This window comes from Phasianus colchicus, chromosome 5 (genome assembly GCF_987193195.1).
Source record: "Phasianus colchicus chromosome 5, bPhaCol1.hap1.1, whole genome shotgun sequence".
In the NCBI taxonomy this organism is placed as follows: domain Eukaryota; kingdom Metazoa; phylum Chordata; class Aves; order Galliformes; family Phasianidae; genus Phasianus; species Phasianus colchicus.
This window is the reverse complement of record NC_143440.1, coordinates 3,441,044-3,447,574: the sequence shown is the minus strand read 5'-3', so window position 1 is coordinate 3,447,574 and position 6,531 is coordinate 3,441,044. Positions and strand designations below refer to the sequence as shown.

General features: G+C 38.0%; 1 long non-coding RNA gene across 1 annotated transcript; it reads left to right on the top strand.

Annotated features, from left to right (window-relative positions):
• LOC116237952 (uncharacterized) lies at window positions 1–2,374 on the top strand. Its single transcript, XR_004168836.2, has 3 exons — window positions 1–172; window positions 491–592; window positions 1,096–2,374. It is a non-coding gene; the product is annotated as an uncharacterized LOC116237952 (long non-coding RNA).
• Window positions 2,375–6,531: the final 4,157 nt, after the last annotated feature.

The window sequence follows — 6,531 nt, the reverse complement described above, 5'->3', positions numbered from 1 at the left end:
TATAAATTATCAAGTCTTCTGTAGTTACTATCTATCAATTTATTCCAAATTGGTTGCTACTCAGAAACAGTGCTTAGCAGCTTTTTAGAGGTTAGTTGTAAAGGACTGTATGGTGCTGAGCTGAGTTTTCTCAAGAGGAAGGCCTAGGGGAAAATGAGGAGATCCTTAAAAAGTAAGCCTTACTAGACAGAGGAGGGGAAGTGTAATGTGGAGTGATGTTATGGAGGAGGAGGGGAAAGGGTGGGGCTGTGCTAGATTAGGATATGGAAGATAAAGCAAGATAACATACACAGGCGCATAGAATGTTGAGAAAATTTTCAGGTGCTGGGTGTGATACTACTCAGCATCAATAATTTTCAAAGAAAAACTGAAGATGCACTTTGTTTTTCGAAGAAAAACTGAAGTTCTCACATAAGTGATCACATAAAATCAGTTTTCTTCTGCTGATGATTTTGGTGATTGCTACAGTAGTTCTCTTGTACTGATTTAGGCTATGTTTGGCTGCGTACTTCATTCAGGATAAACTACGAAGTCTCCTTTTGTCTGACAAGAAATGAAATCCATTATGATATCTTAAAGGGAATCTATATGTGTAAGTACATGGGGCTTTCTTCAAAGGAGGTGGGGGAAATATGCAGCAGTAGCATTTGTCAACAGCTGTGAAAAATTATCACTTCACAGGCTGAAAAGTAACCTTGTTTCGTCTGTTTTTAAGAAAGCAAACAAGTGAAACAACAAGCAGGCAAAAAACCCACAACAAAACAAAAACAACACAAGACAGTAGAAAAGAAAATGCTAAGAAAAAAGTATATTTTTTTATTATAGGCTCAAATACAGATTTAAAGTTGCAACACAGGAGGCTAAACTCTTCAGGTAGATGCATCTCGCTAGAAGCTGTGATAATGTGAATGGGGATAGAGGTGGTTGTTTGTTAAAATAAAAACAGATTCATTGAGTATGTTTGTCTGTTCTGTTCTAAATATTCTGTTAGGCTGCAGTAAATGTAGCTCTATTAGAGTTTGTGGCTGATAATATGTATGCATGTTTTTAAAAAAAATGTTGCTGAGCAATAAGAAAAGTGTCTGTCTACTACAGGATCGATGGAGTAGTTTCCACAGCTCCTTGCAGATGAACCCACATTTCCAGGAGGCACCGAGGAAGTTTCAAAAGCCCTATGCTTTGTGTGCTCAGTGTTGTTTTCTCGAAGCTGAAAAGTAAATGTTTAATGAGAAGGTTTTGTGAAACTAATGAGTTTCCTTACTCTGGTTATGGAGCCAGTAAAATTCACTCTGGCAGCAAATACCAGTTATGAAACAATATTGGTCAAGCTTTCAGCCAGAAGTCTGGAGAACATTGTTATATTTATCTTCCTGTTAGAGCTCATATTAGCTGTAATGTAGTTATACTGTTTCTCCTAAAAATAAAATGGAAAGGTAGTCTTTTTACTCCAGATACCTAGTCTTAGAAAAATCCAGAATGGTATTTCCTTAGATATGAGACTTAATTTTAAACTACAAAAGTGATTAAAAGTGATTGACTAAATTAAGATAGGCGTATGACTATCTCATACCTTTGTTGCATTAAGGTACTTTAAAAAAAAAAAAAAAACACAGATAAGATAAACAGAATAAGCAAACAAACAGAAACAAACTGTGAGGAAGGCTGTTTAGCTGCATAAAATTACATGCTAGCCATCAGGTTACACCAAGCACTATATACTAACCTGTGTATATTGATTGTGAGCTCACTGAGAGCACTCGCAGATTACCTTGCTATTTCTGTCACAATGTTTATGGAAATCTGAGGTTATGTACCTACAGCTGGTAGAGCACGCAACCCCTGCCATACCTTGTGGTGAAGACAGAGTGTCAGTTTCAAAATCTAGCAAGGCTGTGATCAGCTTTTGAAATGAGAACAAGACAAGTGTGTGATCAAATTGTATAAGAAAAGCATTGAATGTTGCAATTTATAAGCCAGTGAGCCTTAGTCTGTACAGACAAAAAATATACCAGCTGGGGAATTTCCCCTGGAATACTCTGCAGTATGGCAAGTCCTGTGTGTATTGGTTGTAATGCTTTGATGTATTAACTGAGAAGCCTGACTGGGATGTGTTAGATTTGAGTAACTGATGTCAATGATTTAGAAGCACTTGTGTAATGCTCTGGAGTGTGGGAAGAAAATCTGTGCATTGAGAAAGTGTTGGATCTAGCATATTACTTAGCATAAATAACACTTCTATTAGGAACTATACCTGGCTATTCCAAAATAGAATTTTTAGGAAATTCGCACAAATAAACAGACTAAACTTAGCCCTATTTCTTATTTACATATTATGAGTCAGGACTATACTAGCAAAGCTAGTTAGTTACTTGTATGTAACCCTTCTCTATGCTGGAAATGGAAATAAGTGGCAAATTGTGCTACCTCTCCTGATTGCAATTAGAAGTGGTGAGAAAAATACAAACACTACAGAAGCTCTCTCTTACTAGGTGAGACACATTAGATGATCGCTTGTGCCCTCCTATACTCAATGCAGTTAAAGGTGTATTAGTCATTACTAGTTTTGCCTAAGGTAGTTTGAGATTTAGTTCAGAGTAAGGCCTTTGGTTTTGAGGTTTATTCGAGGAGTTCAGGCTGCTTCTGAAGCAGTCGGTACTGAAACACAACTCCTTCTAGAACCTTGAATGCGAGCGTTGAACTGGAAGTTTAAAGGAAAGGTTTCCTCCACTCATCATGCTACTGATGCCACTTGGAGTAAGTGGATTGAGCTGATTACACAATGAGCTTGGATGGGGAACATCAGTCATCCAGGAATCCTAGAGATGATTATGGACTGGCCTGAAGGTTAAAAAGTTTGGAACATCACCAGGAGAAGATATGTTGTAAAGAGGCCCCACCATACAATAAACTCCCAGAAAATGAAAAGATATATGCCCTGTTCACAGATGGATCATGTTGTACTGTGGGGAAGCACTGCAGATGGAAATGGAGCCCTACACAACAAGTTGCACAGGCTGCTGAAGGTAAATGAGAATCAAGCCAACTTGCAGAGGTAAAGGCTATCCAGCTGGCCTTAGATGCTGCTGAAAGGGAGAGGTGGTCGATGTTTTAACTTTAAACTGACTTAAGGATGGTGGCAAGTGCTGTATGGGGTTGGTTACAGAGGTAGGAATAGAACAACTGGCAAAGAAGGAGTAAACTATTTTGGCTGCTGAACTGTGGGAAGACATTGCTGTCTGAACAAAAAATATGGTTGTAAAGATGTGTCGTGTAGATGCTCACGTGCTCAAGAGTTGGGCAACTGAAGAACAACAAAATAATCATCAGGTAGATTGAGCTGCCAAAATAAAGGTGGCTCAAATAGATTTGACTGGCAAAACAAGGGTGAATTATTTCTAGCTTGGTGGGCCCATGAGACCTCGGGCCATCAAGGAAGAGATGCAACGTATAAGTGGGCTAGAGACCAAGGGGTGTACTAAACTATTGACACTATTGCACAAACTATTCATGACTGTGAAACGTGCACCATAATTAAACAAGGTGAGAGGATGAAACATCTCTGGGGGGCAGGGCGATGGCAAAAGTATAAATACAGAGAGGTGTGGCAGGTCGATTATATCACCTTGCCACACAGCTGTATTGGTAAGTGTTATGTGCCTACCATGGTGGAGGCAATCACTGGGTGCCTTGAAACATGTAGTACCCCATGCTACTGCCCAAAACACCGTATTAGGTCTTGAGGAACAAGTCATGTGGTGGCATGGCACTCCAGAAAGAATTGAGTCAGATAATGGGACTCATTTCAAAAATTCTCTTGTAAATATTTGAGCCAAAGATCATGGCATTGAGTGGATTTATCATATCCCCTATCATGCACCACTTCTGGTAAAAATGGAATGATACAATGGGTTGTTAAAAACCATGTTGAAAGCAATGGCTGGTGGAACATTTAAGCACTGGGAGAAGCATTTGGTGGAAGCCACCTGGTTAGTCAACACCACACAAGGATCTATCAATCGCAATGGTCCTGCCAGCTCCCTACCTACTGTCAAGAGAGGTAAAGTCCCTGTAGTACGTGTAAAGAGTGTGTTTGGAAAAGCTGTCTTCCAGCTTCTGGAAAGGGCAAATGTCTCTGTGGAACTGTTTCTGCTCAGGGACCTGGATCCACTTGGTGAGTGATGCAGAAAGATGGGGATGTTCAATGTGTACTACAAGGGAATTTGATGTTGGGGGAGTGCAGTCAGTAATTCCATGTATATATATATGTATATAGATATGTGTAATGCATTTTAATTATTGCTTGTTTGTATAAATGCATATATATTAACCATGATGTAGTGATGTGGATGCTGTCATGGACACAAATGGATCTAGAGATGGCGCTTATAGAAGTTTCAGTTGCTGTTTGTTGTAGCAGAGATTTTCACAGATCATAGTGTGTGTTGATTAGTAGTTCTCTATCATTCCCTTTTCCAGTTTTTTTCTCCTTAAAGCTAAGAAAGATGCTAATTAATTGTTAACTACTTTTCTTGTAGGATCGGTTGTACATATTCAGCCTTTTGAGGCACTCAGAAGGTTTTCCATCCTTGCCTTGCCCCAACATCTATCTGCTTCAGAGGGCTTCTTTTTGGAATCCCCTAAAAATAACAGTTCTCTAAAGCATGAGACATAAATCACTGACTACTGTAGCTAAAGGTTTGTGGTTTGGATATATCATGCTGTGGTACTCGTGTGAAGTCAAGCATATGAGGACTAAGCTAAGACTAGTATTACTATTACTAGGTTTAGTATCTCAATGAAATCTCTTTAATGGAACAAAAGCCTGTGCACTTAAGAATTGGGGCTGAAAAATTCTTTCCTACCTGTATATTCTATGTGTTTCCATGACAGTTAAATTGCTGTCATTCACAAGAGTATAGGGAGATCTTATAAACACACTTTCTCATTGGAATTGGTCTTATTTTTCACTTAGAAATACATATAAAACTCAGTGTAAGGCAACTATGTATAGAGCTATTTCTATATATGCCTAGGTCCTAATAACATAAGTTACTTGGATTTTTCATTACACTTTCATTACAATGGTATCCTGAGAACATCTTAAGTAATCAAATAGACACACGTACTTAAGATACTGTACAGAACCATGAAGAAGCAGTATTGGCCTTTATATGCGAAGGTAGATGAATTAACACACACATGCACATGCTGGGTAGGCATTCCTCCTTCTAAGCAGTAAGGCTTTTAAAAATCTGTTGTTTCCATTTTCATGTCTCCAAAGCTTTTATGTGAATTTTTCCAGCACATTTCTCATTATTCTCTCAACCTTTCCTCTGCTGCATGGCTGCAGTTTCCAGACATATAACCTGAAATGTCCTGGGAGAATTTACCTAAAAACAATAAAGCCAAGGAAATGGAAACCACAGAATATATACATGGTTCTTTTTTCAGGCTTTGCTGAGAAGCTCATTGGTTAATATTTACAAAGGAATTCAACTTTCCATATTAACATCCTCTTCCCTGTTAAGCAAATGTGAGAGAGTAAAATGGTAAGAATCGTTACTAAAGTGGACATTCTAGGTTGGGATGTTATGTGTTGATTTCATTAACGATGTAAAGATTTTACTTTTCTCCATCTCAGTAGTTCAAGAATAATATACTATGATCAAAAAAAAAAAATGGCTAAATCAAGCACTAATGTAAAACTTTGAAGGGAATTGTCTTTCTATTTAAGAAAACTGTCTTGGTTGATTATCTAAAGAAATAGAATGAAATACCGGTTTCTGTAACCTGTTCATAAAGCATACTCTGAAAGGAAATTATTAGAACCAGTGCAGCTGCTTGTAGGTTCAATTATACAGTAAAACAGTTCCAGTTGCTGTTCAGGGCCACTTGTTAATGACAAGTTGTGTACCTGTCTGTGTGAAATGCCTCTGGCCGGGTTTGTCTGGATCTTACTGATGGTAAACTTCTCAGGTCACAGAAACCACTACCAAAACTGTCATGCTGTCCTGATCTTTTCTGCAGAAAGGGCAGTTCAAATAAACACAAATTGAACCTTTGTTCCTAGTTCCAAATTTTTTAACCTAGTTGTGTCCTTTTAAGAGGAAGTTTTTCCCACAGTTTGCAGAAAATACTGGTATTCAATTAGTAGAAATGCCAAGAAAATAGTTTTTTTTCATGTTACAGTTCTCCACAGCATTGATGATTTTTATATTTTATAATATTTCCATATTCTTTTGCTTATGACTTGGTTCCTGGTCCTATACTGAACCACAGTTAAGGGCTAGGTATCCAAAAAACATCACATTGCAGTTAATATATTGATTAAAATTTGCTACTTCTTAGCTGATCCTGAAATATCACAGCTAGCTATCCGAATAAGACAGGAAATTAGCAGTGTGAAATTGATGAATTCTATCTGTGGAACAAAATCGCAATGGGGAAAGCAGCAACAACAAAAAAGGGGTTAAACTGTAACACAAATTGTATTTGCGTAAACCTAAAAGCCAGCAGGAAAAAAAATTAATG